This window comes from Myotis yumanensis, unplaced genomic scaffold (assembly GCF_028538775.1).
Source record: "Myotis yumanensis isolate MYYU_CA2020_CCGP unplaced genomic scaffold, mMyoYum1.0.hap1 SCAF_1, whole genome shotgun sequence".
NCBI lineage: Eukaryota > Metazoa > Chordata > Mammalia > Chiroptera > Vespertilionidae > Myotis > Myotis yumanensis.
Window position 1 is genome coordinate 168,700,164 of NW_027223752.1, and position 15,466 is coordinate 168,715,629.

General features: G+C 41.2%; 1 protein-coding gene and 1 pseudogene across 13 annotated transcripts in view; one reads left to right on the top strand and one right to left on the bottom strand.

Annotated features, from left to right (window-relative positions):
• Positions 1-15,466, top strand: part of CELF2 (CUGBP Elav-like family member 2) — an 862,326-nt gene that overhangs the window by 632,436 nt on the left and 214,424 nt on the right. The gene's annotated exons all lie outside the window — the stretch shown is intronic.
• On the bottom strand, positions 6,931-7,192 carry LOC139006445 (guanine nucleotide-binding protein G(I)/G(S)/G(O) subunit gamma-5 pseudogene; annotated as a pseudogene).

Sequence of the window (15,466 nt, forward strand, 5' to 3'; positions counted from 1 at the left end):
TTCGAAGCCAGATGTGAGTTCCTAATAAATATACGTAGTGTATACTGTCTAGGAAGTGAAAAGGAACTTTTAGAAGTCTTTGAAATTCATTCAAATATCTGAAAGAAAAGATGACACTTAACCCTATCTTTCATTCTTCACACCCTCACTACCTATTAAACATTAAATCTGTGACTATAATAATAAACATGTGCCTGCCCAGAAAGAGGTCCCATACCATTTAATAACATGAGATATTTTTAAAGCAAGGAAAAAGTTGCTAGCAGCACATATATAAACATTCAGAGCCAGTGAACAGGCACCATGGGGGAGGTGGGGAAAGCTCACTCTTCTTTGTTCACTGTGATGGGAGGTCTCATAAACCAGCTATTGGAGTTTCTTCTCTTCTAGGAAATGGAAATTTCATTCAGTGAAAACCTGTATTATGGACACAGATAATAGTGCAATGAAGGCCTGGGAGGTGGTCAGTGGTGGTGTTGGGGGAAGGGGGACATTTGCAGTACTTTCAACAATAAAGGTAAATTTTTTGAAAATGTAGATGGCAAAATGGTGGAAAATCTGGGCAAAGAGAAAGAAGGCACTCTTTCCACTAATTACCCTGGGTGCTGTCTCGTTAGATTTTGAGGCTTGATGATTGTTTCTAAAATATTTTGTTGCTGAATCCTACATCTCTTTTAATTGGATATTTGAGAGATATTTAGAAGGAAAAGCTCATAGGACTTTGTGATGGATTGCATAGGGAAGGTGAGAGTGGGAGGCATAAATGATGCTGCATACAGGAGGATTTCTGTGTCCTTGAATGAATGATTGTGGTAGTCAAGCAGAAGGCTAGTCGCTGGGAGGGAACGAGGTTTGAACGAGAATGATCAGGAGTGTTAGGTTTCAGGTATGAGGAGTGAGATGCCATACTTCAAGGCATCTCCGTGGTGATGTCTAGTAGGCATTGGGTGTACAGATCTGGACTACAAGGCAAAGGCTTGGGTGAAGATATAGATTGTGACTATGTGTATATAGGAATAATTTCAGTAGAGTGTGAATGAGATCTAAATGACTTATCAGCTGGTAAGAAGATGGGCCTGCACAGAAGGTAGAGGAATAGCCCAGGAAGTAGGGACAATTCCAGAACAGGTATGTCACAGAACCCAAGTCAGGAGAATATTTCAAGGCCAGAGGAATTGGCAGCCCAGACAAAGGAATGTGAGACTTTCTCCATTCACACATAGTTAGATAGATGTTGGCAACATCAGAATCTAAACTCCTTTGTAGAAAATCAGCTGTGCTTTCTAAACAGAAGGATTCACCATGGCTGGCTGGTAGTGTTTTTACCACCACGACACCACAGAAACCCTTCCGTCCTCCCTCGCCTGGAATAATTTTGCTTTAATATCACCCGGTGGGAAATCTATCTAGTTTATTGTGCCATTCTTTCTATCTTATATGGGATCATAATGATCTTCCCTTTTGTTGACAATTTAGATAATGACAGGAAAATACTATTATTGCTGAGGTATCCTGGTTTAAAGCAGTTTCCTGGGAGAAAGTATCAAACTCCCAAAATAAAGTTAGAGTCCAAGTTTAATAAATATATTTTAAGAATGGTGTGCTATGTAAAAGCAGTTGGGCCTCTATTGAATTAATTCTAATGTAGGACTCTTACGAGAGCTATGATGGTTGAGGAAAATGAATGTCCTCCCTCAATTTACTTACCTCATTGAAGTTTCAAAGTTTGATAGTTTGTCGGACTGTAACCCAGTGAATCCATTGCATAAGCAGAAATAAATTCATAAGAATAGCAATGTTGTTTACTGAAGCTTTTCAGTCTCTGACAAAAATAGAACTTCAATAGATTGCAAGATGTTTTCCCCAACACGCCCATTTTTAAAGCATCGATTGAAAGAAAAAGATATTAACTGAGGTAAGAAAAAATGTAGATGTCTAAGCAATTGTCGGTTCATGGAGTAACTTTACTTTTCCCATATGTAAATAATCTCTGCTGTAGCTGAAGATAGGACGAAAGCATATGCTATTGATTCTGTTGGCAAGTTAAACTCTGTCTTACTCTTGAATCTTGCTAATGCTAAAGAGTCTTCAGATTTTAAAAAATGTGGACTTACCTTCTGGCATTAGAAGCAGATGGTTGTCTATAACTTTTCGGGGGGGGGGGGGGTGCTATTTTCACCCGAAACTGGGCACTATTATCCCCTGGCCCCAAGTTCAGCCACCCTTGTGGCTTTAGACATCATCCATATTGCACTGACTTCGAAATCTTAATCTCAAGCCCCACTTTTTGCTTGAATTTTAGTAATTCTCTATTGGAAATGTCTACCTCTATCTCCCACAAGCAGTCATATTTCATGTAAAATGGAATTTGTAGCTCCCTCTCTTAATTTGTTTCTACAGAAGTTTTACAGAATCATCCAAGCAATGCATAAGAGTCCTTTCTCTCCCTCAGTACCCACAGCTCATGAGACCCTTGGTCCCATATATATTTCTTCTTAATTACATTGTAAAAAAGTCAGTCGCCTTCTTCTCATTGTGCATGGACAGATCGCCTCTTCCTTGCACATTGGCAGTAATCGGCACCTCCCTGCCTCCACACTGAAGTCACTGATTTTTCTAAAATGTGAGTCCCATCATATCACTTCCTGTTTGAAATTCTGCGGTGCCTTCCCTTTGTCTCCTGGATGAAGTTTCAAATTCTTAGCATGTCCTACAGGTTCTTCCCAGTGAGGCTCCAACTGCTTCGTTAGCAGCTCGTATCTGCTCCTCACCCAGCTAGACAAATCCACGTGCCAGCATTTGAAGAAGTCCACACCTTGCCCCAGCCAACCCCACAGCCACGCTTCCACCTTGGAGCTTCTGTCCATCACTTACGATCCACCCCTGATATAATGTTGCCCTGATGGCTTCCTATACATTCAGAACTAAACTCCCCCTTTATGTTTTTCCATGATATTGTGTATGCACAGAGTGAATACATTTTAAATACATTTAATTAACACTTTATAAGAGGCAATATAGCCTGGTGCCTTTTAAAAACCATAAGACTTTTAATCCGTTTGAAACCCGATTTCACCATGAGCTCTGAATCTCATTTACTCATCTGTAAAGTGAGACTCTAGTATACCTATCTCAAAGGGTGATCAGAATTATCTGATATAAATTGAATAAAGCACTTGGATCAGTAAGTCCAATACTGTGCCTGGGACACATTTATTTGCGGTGGTGGTGATGTTTATCTTTTGAGATTGTGGGTTCCAATAACTGGTCCTTAGTAGAAGCTCAATAAATACTCAATGAATAGAAAACAAGTGAGTGAATTCACATATGAATGTAGTTTTGTAGGCCCGAAGATTACAATAAGAACCATTCTAAGACATGATAATGTTATTGGGATCAGAAGGCTAAATTTATTGGATACTTTAAAATTGAATGAGCAAACTGTAATAATTCCTAAATTTATCCTCCTGAAATGTGAGAAATTGGGGTTATGATTTTTATGCTCATTCACTCTGTTTTCATTTAGCAAAGCCTGGGAGATATTTCGACAAAGAAATATGGACTGACCTCACCCTTTGGCTCTTAGGATTTGATCTCCAGCTTTAATCTGATTATCACTGATGTTGACTGCTATCATATCATTCCATGTTTAATATGCCATTAATTATATCAGGTTACACAATTCCATATATTTAGAGGAAAGTAATTTTGAAAGAGTTTAATTCTTCTAGTATTTCTTACTTATTTGCTTGCCTTTTTTCATGCCCTATAAACTATAATAATCCTCTGTCAGATGGCCTAATAACTTTATAATTTTCAGATTTAAAAAAAAAATCTGGTTTTCAATTTTCAGGAAACGACATGCAAAATGTTCTGATTAGGTTTATCTCATGAACTTTACATATTTACCAGGAATAGTGAGACCTAAGAAATAACCTTGAACTAAGAAAAAAATCCACTGAATGTACTAAGAAAAAAGATCATTAAAAACGAGTGACAGTTCATGTTCTAATAATGTTCTTTGGAGTTGATATGTGGAAGAGCCTTTTGAGGAAATAATGGGATGTTCTGAGCCTTAGCATCAGTGTGTATAGTTGGTGTACAGATTGGTTCCATAGCGTGGGACAGGCACAGGTGACTTGGTGAGGAATATGGAACAGGAGAGATTGGAGCCACTGCCAGGTCACCTTCTCTGAAGTTCCACATTTAAAGAATCAAAACACTGGTCCAACTGAGATGGAGTTGGGCCAAACATCTTCCCAACCCTATGATTTCATGACTAGCTAATTAAAACAGTAATTCAAATACCCATCCAGTTGGGTTATGGAATGGGGACTAAAACTTTAAGTTCAGAGCAATCAAGACATCTCCCAGTTTCCACTGGGTGAAACAAGAGTCTATAGCAGTGAGTGAGGCACAGCTTCCGGAGCCAGACCATCTGGGTTTGATTCAGGTCTTGCAGCTTTCTAGCTGTGACCTTGACTCAGTTCAGTTCTTTAGGGTTCAGTTTTCTCATCAGTAAAATGGAATGATTAATTACCTTTATCAAAGAAGTGTAGTGGAAATTAAGTGAGATTATGTGTTTGTAAAACTGTGCAATAGCTTCTGCACAGAATCAGAAGTGGGAGCTGATTTTTCTGTTGCCTTTCAGGGCGAGTCAGCTAGGGCTTCATTTATCTCCAAAATACCAGTGACCCCTGGATACCTCTTCAGCCCCTGCCCTTTTTAACATCCAGTTGTGTTTTACAACTACCCACTACAGGTCAACACTTCGTTTTCTTTTGGGCTCTGTATACCTCTACCTAATTCATTTTCTCTCCTCTGGTCCACTCTAAATATTCTCGTTCTCCCATGTTTCTTTAGTCAGTTCAGTCACTCTCCAGCACACTGAGCTTCTTGTGCTTCTTCAGTCACCTAATGCCCATGTCTGCCCCAGGGCCTTTGCACATGCTCTCCCCTGAGCCTACAATGCTCTTCCCCATGCAACACTTAACTTGGAGGCTCTCTCACTTGGTTTAGATTTCTGCCACAATGTTAGATCTTTCTTGAGTACTCTCTACAATATTACATCCCAGTCACACTCTACTTCCTACCTGTTTTTATAGATTTTTTTTTATAATCTGTACTATTACCTGCTAGAATATGTTATTTATGTTCAGATTCTTTTTCATGGAAAAAAACAAAAACAAAAAAACAAACAAAAAACTCAGAACAAAGCATATAAAAGTAGTACCTTACCTGTTTTGATAGAAAATTCTGGCTTTATTTATTTCAATGAATTGACATAAGGTCCTTATCAATCCTACATATGTACCTTATCAGATATGCCCAGATCATTTTAAGATGGTCCTAGCCACTTTAAAGACAGACTTAAGCGGAAAAGGACATTTAAACTCAGAACTTAATCATCTTGGCACTTTTAATATTAATCTTAGGACATGAGCAATACTCATTTCCATAGAACTATGGAATGAGGACAAGGACCACTATCCTCAGAGTATTTGATGTGGATGTTTTAAGCAAGGATATGAAAGTTAATATAAATTAGACCATGAATACTGTATGGAGCAGACAGTCATTGCTTGTTTTTGTCATCTTGATAGGAGATAACATCTGAGCAGGGAACCAGGAGTCAGAGTTACAGGTATATTCACTTTGAAAGGAGTAATTGCCCTCAGGACCATGACTACCCAACGACACAGGCATCTTCTCAATTCTGGATTACTCTAAACTTTCTTTCACACAACTTGTTGGGTCCTTGCCTGCTTGAATATCTTCCTACCACAGGTGAACCAGCGACTCTCCTTCCCCTGCCCCGTTTCCTCTGCTGGTTACAAAGGGAGCTGAGCCCTCCAGGTCCCTCTTGAATTGCGCTCATGCTTGTTTTAAGCTGGGTCTTACATTGTTCTCATTATTGGCCTGCTCTGAACGATGACCAGTTTCCTCTGTGGCTCAGGGCAGCCTCGCACACTGTCCCACCTGGCAGTGAGTGACTGACAATAGCAGTGTCCCCATCTTAGCTGTCTAGAAAGGCGTGGCAGGCAGTGCAAGCAGGAAGGAGGGCTGGGTGGGACCTGTGGCAAAGCCGAGGCCACACTGATGTGTGAAGGCAGCCCCAGCAGTTCCGGGCAGAACTGATAGGCGGGCCATCGTACCAGACTTTTCCAGTTTTCCACAAGAACCAGTAATCTAGACTTAAGGTAAAACCTAAGTATTGGCAGCTAGTTCAATAACATGGTCTAAGCTTGTGACCTTTGCTCTTGAAAATAGACTTTACACTTTGTCTAAGGTTCACTCTAACAGAAAGTATTCCAGGTCATCATGCTACTCCTAGGATAAGGAAAGTTGTTTGGGCTAAGCAAATATATGTGTGTGTGCATGTGCATTTGTGCATGTGTGGATAGATAGATGAATAGATACCTTATTAGATGTATGTGTGCACGCGCGCGCGCGCACACACACACACACACACACACACATTTATATTTCTGAGATTCTAGGAATCATTTCCCATTCACCAGTAGCTATCTTCCCTTTTTCAAGAGTCCCATGGATTTGGGAGCTGAAGTGGCAAGCCTGTCAGAGATTATAGGAGTCACAACATATCCATAGTAGAACTGGTTTTAGTTTGCATCAACACCTACTACAGTCTCAAGTGTCTGATGTATATTCTTTTTACCAATTAAAAACACTCTTTATTGAGGTATAATTGACATCTAAAAATCTGTATTTAATGTATATAATTTTTTTATACCAAGTATTTTATTTGTATGCTGCTGCCAGTGTATATAGAATAATCATTGTTGTGAAATAGAAATTCATGAAAATTCAGAGAGGTAGATGTTAAGGACTGGCAAAAGCAGAAGTTTGTAGAGTATGGCACATGTTATAGGGTAAGCTTTTTGTGCAGGCTTCAGATTTAGCTCTCTTTGAATATTCGCCGGTTCAAGAAAAGTGGTTTAGAACACCTTCAAAATTCATTTTACTACAAAAAGGAACAAACTTTCTGGGGTCTGAAGGGATTGGTACTTGAAGATACTCCAGTCAACAGGGGGTCATGTTGAGCATTCTGCAGACAGAACTGTTTCAAATCTGCCGCTGCCTGGGAAACCTTCACGCGGTTGAGCCCGGCCTCCAGCCGGAGCTGTTGAACCACTTTCTTCATAGGGGTGACGCTGAAGGAACCAGACATGGTGCACGCGAGTGCCGGGCAGATTGGTTGGTAGCGGGTCGCGGGTCCGCTGGGGCCAGTGGGTGGGGCAGCGACGCGAGGGGCGGAGCTCGGAACTTTGTCTGCAAGTTTCCGGTCCTACGCCCAGCGGCTCCGCCCTCCTAATGTATATAATTTGATGAGTTCAGAAGTAAGTATGTACCAGTGAAATCATCACCACAGCCAATGCCACAAGCATATTAATAACCTCCAAAAGTTTTCTTCTGTCACACACACACACACACACACACACGTGTTAAGAACACTTAAGATCTATCTACTCTCTTAGCAATACAGGATGGCTGACTGTAGGCTCTATGCTGTACAGCAGATCTCTCAGGCGATTGATCTGTATAACTAGAACTGTGTGCCCTTTTTCTAAGCCCTTCTTTCAAAGAGATCTTAATCTGGCCTGTTTTTTTAAACATTCTCATTCAAGACATTTATTCAGCTTTGATTTAATTATCCATCTCAAAGAGAAATAATGATGCCTACCTATTTTGAATAGTAAATTATTGTGTATACAGTTTTCTAGTGAAAACCAATTAGTAAGTCAACATTTAACCATAATAGAAAACATACATCCCTTTTGTTTTTACAAATAAGTAACCACTTTTGTCAGTCCACAGAGTTGTTGAGCATTTGCTCTTCCTAACATTCAGGGGCGCCATGGAGAATAACCAAGTAGAATAATGGTTCATTAGTTAGAGCTTGAAAATACAAGTGTGGGACAAATGAAATATTAGACATAACCACTACCTATGAGCCAACAGGCATATTTTTCTTTTAAATTCTAACATTGCAGTGAAAAATAAACGATTTTTTAGTTCCATTATAATAGATATAAACAATACATAGGTATTAAAATGCATAAAAATAACAATTTAATTCAGCGTGAGAAAAGTGCAAATCTGCACAGAAGAGCTGATGGTGTTACTTGAGTTTTCACAGGTGTGTGAGCTGTAGTTCTTTTCCAACAGAAGACAGTGTATATTGGATCTGGGCCTTTGCAGAGAGCGGGATATGACTTGGTGCATCCATGGTCCATGTTTGGGCTCTGGCTACCTCACAGACTAAGAAGAGAATTTTTCCGCCAAGGGTCCTATCATTTATTTGTGGTTCTCATTAGATCCATCTATGTTGAATAGGTCTTTGAGTGTATGGGACTGTGTTGGTTTGCTTGTGTTCAAAGATTAATCATATTGATAATGCATTTATTCCATAAAAATAAGTATTAGTTCTCACATGACACAAAGTGAAATAAAACCAATTTAGCAAAAACACAGACTATGTTATTCATGGATTTAGACTCAAGGATAATAAGTTAATGAGGGTTAATATTAAAAAATATTATATATGCTGATGAAAAAGCAGCCCTAAATGTGAGCTGATCCTCTGTTTTCATAATGAAAAGGTACCAAAAGCTTTTTGATCAACATGAATATATAAACATAATGAATGTTAATAAGATAGCCAGTGTTTATTTGAACTGTATAATATGACTTTGGCTACATAATCATGTAAAATTATTTTATACAATATGTCAATTTAGAAACACTTCTCATTTCAGAAACTATTTTACTCAAATTCTTTGTTTTGATACAATGTCTTCATCTACAGGAGAGTCACCCTTTTTTGGTAAAAATATATTTCTTTTATTTATTTCAGAGAGGAGGGGAGAGGGAGAGAGATAGAAACATCAATGATGAAAGAGAATCATTGATTGGCTGCCTCCTGCACAACTCCTACTGGGGATCGAGCCCGCAATCCGGGCATGTGCCCTTGACTGGAATTGAACTCAGGACCCCTTAGTCCACAGGCTGACACTCTGTTCACTGAGTCAAACCAGCCAGGCAAGAGTTACATTTTGAGACATCTAACAATTGTCCAAATTTAAGTCTTTTGAATAAAAATACCTTGAATTACATATAATGCAATAATTGGGAATTTTATCTACAAACAGAATAATAGCTGCGTGAGAAACATCAAGACAGTTGCTTTTCATTGTCTTGTAAGACATATTTCTTATTTCCACAAGATAAACAACTTACTGAATTGCTTTATGAAAAAAGTGATCTTCATACTCTTGTTTACCTCCATCCACATTTCAACACTTAAAATAGGAAGGTCCTAACTAGAAGAATAATGACCAAATCTGTACTAAAAGTCTTTGTCTCCTCTTCTGCTGGTTTCATTAGAAGCCTTATCAAATTCCTAGCATTGATTGCTTTATAACTAGTTCTTTTTTTTCTTTTTTATTGAATTTATTGGGGTAATACTAGTTAACAAAATTATACAGGTTTTAGGTGCACAATTCTACAACACATCATCTATACACTGTATTGTGTGTTCACCACCCCAAGTCAAGTCTCCTTCCATCACCATTTATTTGGTAAATACTTTTTTTTAAGATGATTGAGTCTTTTAAAAAATATATGTTTTTATTGATTTCAGAAAGAGGAAGGGAGAGGGAGAGAGAAACATCAATGAGAGAGAATCATTGATTAGCTGCCTCCTGCATGCCCCTTATTGGGGATCCAGCCTGCAACCCAGGCATGTGACCTGATCGGGAATCAAACCTGACCTCCTGGTCCATGGGTTGATGCTCAACCACTGAGCTACACTGGCCAGGCTATCTGGTAAATACTTATGAATTGAATGTCATGCTATCTTTTTTAAAATATATTTTTATTGATTTCAGAGAGGAAAGGAGAGGGAGAGAGAGATAGAAACATCAATGATGAGAGAGAATCATGGCTTGGCTGCCTCCTGGACGCCCCCTAGTGCGGATCGAGCCTGCAATCCCAGGCATGTGCCCTTGACCAGAATCGAACCTGGGTACTTCCAGTCCGCAGGCTGACACTCTATCCCAGTGGTTCCCAAACTTATTTGTCCTACCGCCCCCTTTCCAGAAAAAATATTACTTAGCCCCTGGAAATTAATTTTTTTTTTAAATTTTAATAGCAGTTACTCATCGCCCCCAAATGCACCTGTGGCCATCACCGCCCCCCTGGATCGCTGCAGCGCCCACCGGAGGGCGGTAGCGCCCACTTTGGGACTCACTGCTCTATCCAATGAGCAAAACCGGCGAGGGCAAATGTCATGCTATATTTTAACTGGACATGTATGTCTGAAAAGTAAGCTATCATCTCTCATGCATCCTCTTTTAAAGTCTTTTGTTTTAGTGGTTTGCCTCTTAGTTTTTGACCCTGTCTGCACTCCAGTGTCAAAAGCAGTAACCACTCTTCAGCTGGTTCTCCCCTCTCCCACCCTGGTCAGGTGCACAGAGCTGGATCACAGAGTCATTCTCCTCTGCATGGCACATCCCGTTATCAGGCCATACAAGGACCCCCTCATTTCGTTTTGTTTCCCCTCTTGCATTCAGTGTTACCTCAGATGTATGTGTGTCCTTGAAAAACACAGGTTTGCATGAATGAATTTTGTAATATACATACATTGTATTATAGATTCTGGTTTTTTTTTTTTCAGTCAGTGCTGCTCTTAGAGCTACTTATGTTGCTGGATATAAGTCTTATTCATTCCTTCTGACAATTATGTGGTATGCCATCATAAATCCTCCACATTCATTCATTTCCCTAGTAATAGTCACCCCCGGCTGCCTCCAATTCCCAGGTGTTCCAAAATAGTGCAGTGCTGAATATCCATGCCCTCTTCTGGCTTTGGGAGTGAGTTCCTGTGGGGTATAGTCTCAGGATTGTGGGGCATGGGCACACTTAATTTCACTAAGTAGAAGATTGCTATACTTCTATAGCATGAGGAAACCAGTTTATCTTCATATCCTCCAGAATGAGGAAACCAGTTTGTCCTCCCAACAGCTGGGAATGAGCCTTGCTGTGTTCCCGCATCTCCACAGGGCAGTGTTTGAAGTTCTAGCTCTAATCAGATAGCCGTATCATTGTCTTTTTTGCATTTCTCTGATTACTAGAGAGATTGAGCTTCTCACATTCTGCTCAGCTGTTTGGATTTGTCCTTCTTTGAATGGCCTGTACATATTTTATGCACATTTTCCTTTTGGGTTTCTTCTTTTCTCACTGATCTCTTACTTAGTCTGGATATGAATCCTTTGTTCATTTTTAGAGATAACAAATACCTTCTATCCATTTTTTCTGTCGTATTTTGTTGTAAACACACCCATCAATGTATTCCTTTATGACTTAGAAAAATCATGTTTAAGGAATCTTTCTTTATCTCAAGCTATTGAGAATGTTTTTCAGTAGCTGTTTCTGTTAGCTTCATAGTTGTATTTCATATCTAGATCTTCACAGCATTTGAAGGGGAAGTTTTTGGGGATTTGTTCTGTCTTTATGGCAGTGAGGTATTGACCCAACATTTTCTCTCTACAGTAAGGAGTTTTTACAATACAATCCCCTAAATAATTCATTTCCCTGTAATTGATATTGCTACTTCTTTTGTATAACAAGTTGCCACATATACATGGATCCATTTTAGGAGCCTGATTCTGTTCCTAGAACAGCCTACAGACTTGGGCATCTTAGGTCACTGGAATCCCTAGAACTTCAGGCAGCTGGGGAATGGACTCAAGGAGTTTTCTATCTAGAATTCTAAAGCCCCAAGGCCTTTAAATATAATCTACTTTTTGCTCTCATTTTTAAAAAAATATATTTTATTGGGTGTTTTTTTAGAGAGAGGAAGGAAGAGGGATAAACAGATAGAAACATCAATGAGAGAACATTGATAAGCTGCTTCCTGCATGCCTCTTACTGGGGATTGAGCCTGAAACCCAGGCATGTGCCCTGACCAGGAATTGAGCCAGTGACCTTTTGGTTCATGTGTCAGCATTCAACCACTGAGCCACACTTAGCCGAGTGTGCTCTCATTTTTACATATAAGAGTCTGAAATTTAGATCAAAATGCTCAGAGTCACAGGCCAGTGACAGATGCAGGACTGTTACCCGTTTCCTCCTGCACAGCCCAGTGTCTTTTGAATTCCCCAGGCTGCCTCCCTGCTCTCCAGGGCAAAGCAGGTTGTTTTCAGCCTCCCTCTCTACTCCTGCATGTCACAGTTCTGTGGGTTTCCAGTGACTTTGTTGAATGACCTTCTTCAGTGACCAGTGTGTTTTCTATTTAGGCTGGTGATTCTCCTTAACTACTGGGTGCAGATGTTTCATATCCTGCCTTCCTTTCTTCCTCCTTCCCTTCCTTCCTTTCTTCTTTTGTAGCAAAAGGGAATTTATTGGTACCAGCCTAAGAAGCAGTTGAGAATCAAGGCAGACTGGAGAGCAAAGGTGACAGAACAGCCTCTTGGTACTGTGTATTTTAATGTATGTCTCACAGAAAACATCTCCCTGGCATTGCTTCCTAGATGCACCGTGTTTATATGCATTACAAGGATAGGTTTCTCAGTGTGAAAATCTCTCTCTCTCTTTCTCTCCCTCTGTCTCTCTCATTCTTATTGAGTTGAATAGAAAAGAAAATTGTTATGAAACAGAAAGAATTTTAAGAAGCCATGCAACTCCTTCCACGTGCCCTGCCTGGGCACCTGCATTATTTCTTTGTCTTCCTCAACACTGGTAGGTTCATGAGTGCATTAATTCATGTAATAGAAACAGAGGAGCTTTAATAAGGAGTAGTGTCCCACAGCGGAGAAGTCAGAGAGGAGAGGGAAGAGGGAGGCTTGGTGACTGCTGCTTACTGTCTGGTGACTAGTGAGGGAGGAAGGCAGTGAGGCTGCCTGTGAGACCTCGATGGGGTCCTCCAAGGTCATTGCCTTCTCAGCAGTGCACCAACAAAGGGCTGCTTCTTCCCGAACAATAGACTGAAGTGTGCCAAAGGGAGAGTCTCATCTGGTGCTCTTCCTACTCATGGCTCAGATCCCCAAGCCTGGCCTTCACCGCCACCCCATGTAACGCCTTCACCCCCCACTAGCTAGGTCTCAGGCCCCTGGGAATACACTACAGCCACACACATTTGTACCCCTACTTTCAGAACTGCGTAAGCACTGGGGTGTGTGACACGGTGCTGGGAGAGGGGCTGGCAGATTGGAAGACCATCAGTTCAGCTGCCCCCACTCTGCAAACGTTCACCTAGGGCAGTGATGGTGAACCTATGACAAGCGTGTCAGAGGTGACACTCGAACTCATTTTTTTGGTTGATTTTCTTTGTTAAATAGCATTTAAATATCCTATCTAATAATAGACAAAATGCAAAATGACTGTACCTTCGCTATGCCCACCATTGGCTAATCAGAATGATATGCAAATTAATCGCCAACAAAGATGGTGGCTAATTTGCATATACAGGCTGGGAGCGAAGACTGAAGACACCATAGAAGGAAGCCAAGCAACAGAGCCGAGGTAGCGGAGACGGGCAGGAGAGAAGCGGCAGAGATGGGTGGGGTAGGAGCGGCAGAGAAGGGCGGGGTAGGAGCGGCAGAGAAGGGCGGAGTAGGTCCCCCAGAGCCGGAGCGGACACAGACAGGGACAGGGGGTCCGGCCCACAGCCTCTGCGGCCAAGTGCAGGCCCAGAGAGGAGATGGTGGGCCCGCCTCCCTCAGAAGCGGTGCGGGTCCCTCCCAGCTCCTGTGGAAGCAGCGAGGCTACCTCCCGGCTCCCGTGGAAGCGGCACAGCTCCCTCCCGGCTCCCATGGGCACCAGTGGCTTGCTTCTGCAGGAAGCTGAATGGGAAGTAGTGCGGCTCCTGGCTGCAGTTCCCGCTGACTCCCACGGAAGCGGTGGGCGGCCTACTATGCGCAATATTGCGTGATGGGCTACTAGGATAAAATAAATATCAAAAATATAAATCTTTGTTTTACTATGGTTGCAAATATCAAAAAATTTCTATATGTGACACGGCACCAGAGTTAAGTTAGGGTTTTTCAAAATGCTGACACACCGAGCTCAAAAGGTTCGCCATCACTGGCCTAGGGCCCAGGGCCTAGGCCAGGGGTGGGCAAACTTTTTGACTCGACGGCCACAATGGGTTCTTAAACTGGACCGGAGGGCCGGAACAAAAGCATGGATGGAGTGTTTGTGTGAACTAATATAAATTCAAAGTAAACATCATTACATAAAAGGGTACGGTCTTTTTTTTTTTTTTTTTTTTAGTTTTATTCATTTCAAACGGGCCGGATCCGGCCCGCGGGCCGTAGTTTGCCCACGGCTGGCCTAGGCTGTGCTTTGCTGTTCAGTTGTCTGCCTCTGAAGTGGGACCTGCCATCTGGGAGGGAATTGAACCCTTTGATGAAATAATACGTAGCATTCGTGGAATAATTTTTGACTCAGGGGCTCAAAAACCTTCTGGGCCTCTTAATATTAATCTTCGTTTTTCTGCTGGATATTTTATTTATTTTAAAATTTCATGTTAAAGTTGGGGAGAAAATGACCAACCAAAACTATTAAACACCCGACTGCTCCGCTAGGTAGGTCATCTAGCGATACCTGAAGGAGGTAGCCCCGGACAGTAGGTGCCACATTTTGAGGCTTTTGTTCGTAGTGAACGTTCGTCAGTGTGGTTGAGACGGATTCCTAAAAAGAATCCGCTTAGTTTCTCTTTGATCCACCTTCAATCAAATCTGCCTCATAAACTAGGAAATGTTTTTCCTCCCAGCAAAGCCTAACAGAGTTGTAGAGGAAAGCTATTTTCAATTATAAAGAGGATTTATTTTTCTCTTTCTTTAAATGGGAAACCGTTCCTGGTTTATGGGTGGAAAAGGATTCCAAATGCTTGTCTGTCTGATGGGAAAGCTTTCTCCCTTTTACTAAGCAGCGTGACCTCGTGTCATGGGGGTTACGGATGAAAAATGATGGAGATCGCACGACTGGGTCTTCCCGGGCTGTGTCTGTAGTACAGGCAAAATGCCCCGAGTCTGTGGCGCACGCACTGAAGCTCAGTGTCTCCACAGGCAACGTGAGAACAGATCAGAACCTCAGGCAGTAATACATTTTAGAAAGAGACTTCTCAACTAAAGCAGTGGAAGGTGCACTGTGTGAATTTGGTTGACTTGTAATATTCAGATATTTTGGGTAGGAGAGCCCAATTCTCTGACAAAAAGGGTCAGTGCAACCTGTGTGATAGACCTGGTTTTTGTAAAGCTAACACGCTAAGTATTTTAGGGATACTACAGAGTAACATCTTTAAAATCTACTTACCTGTTTATTTCTTGTATCCATTTTTGGCTTTTAAGGGGAGGGGCCCATATTGGCTCATTTAAATATACATGAAATCCTAGGGCAGAATTTTAGAAATGCTCTGTATCAGTGCGGATTCTGAGCTGAC